Source organism: Wasmannia auropunctata, unplaced genomic scaffold (assembly GCF_000956235.1).
Source record: "Wasmannia auropunctata unplaced genomic scaffold, wasmannia.A_1.0 LD336060.1, whole genome shotgun sequence".
Taxonomy (NCBI): domain Eukaryota; kingdom Metazoa; phylum Arthropoda; class Insecta; order Hymenoptera; family Formicidae; genus Wasmannia; species Wasmannia auropunctata.
This window is the reverse complement of record NW_012026830.1, coordinates 2,604,568-2,605,553: the sequence shown is the minus strand read 5'-3', so window position 1 is coordinate 2,605,553 and position 986 is coordinate 2,604,568.

Genomic DNA, 986 nt, shown 5'->3' with positions numbered 1-986 from the left:
ACAGATCACCAACAACCAAACAAGAATAAGCGGCCATAGAGGTTAGCGAGAACGGAAGTTAAACGAAAAGAAGCAAAAGAAAAGTCAGGGAGTGGGATAGGGTCTAAGGTCCCTTATATGCACCCTCCCCGCTGCGGTATTATCTAAGTTAGCGAGCTCGTACCCAACCGACGAGATAACTCTACTAACCTTGAACGGTCCCTGGAATTTTGGGGCCAATTTGGCGGCGACATTCTGAGCCGCGGACGATAAAGTGTGCTGCCGTTTCAGTACGAGATCCCCCTCTCTAAAAGCTCGGTCGCGCCTTTACGACGTACGACTTCATAGTCGTACTCTAACAACTCTAACGCCCAACGCGCTAGTCGGCCGGTCGGGTTCTTTAAATCGTGTAGCCAGCGTAGGCAACCATGATCGGTAACGACAGTAAAGCGGTACCCTTCAAGGTATGGTCGAAACTTCTGAATGGCCCAAATTACCGCTAAGCATTCCTGTTCGGTAACGGAATATTTCTTCTCCGGCTCCGAGAGCGCGCGACTTGCGAAAGCGATAACGTTCTCCTCGTCATTAACGTTCTGTATCAATACGGCTCCGATCCCCACGGGACTTGCGTCCGTTTGCAATACAAAGAGAACTGAAAAGTCGGGACACGATAACGTAGGCGCGGAGACTAAGTGCGCGCGAATCTGTTCAAACGCTTCGCTCCGTTCACTTCCCCACTCCCAGCGCTGATTTTTACGTAAAAGTCGCGTAAGAGGTTCGCTGATTAACGCGAATTGCGGTATAAAGCGTCGGTACCAAGATGACATACCCAAAAATCTCCGTAACTGTTTGATATTCTGCGGAGTCGGATACTCAAGAATTGGCTGTGTTTTGCTTGGGTCGACGGTTAAGCCGTCTCTTTGCACGATGAATCCCAGGTATCGAACCTGCGAACGACAAAATTCGCATTTCTCTGGATTGATCGTGAGACCCGCAGCGAAAATCTT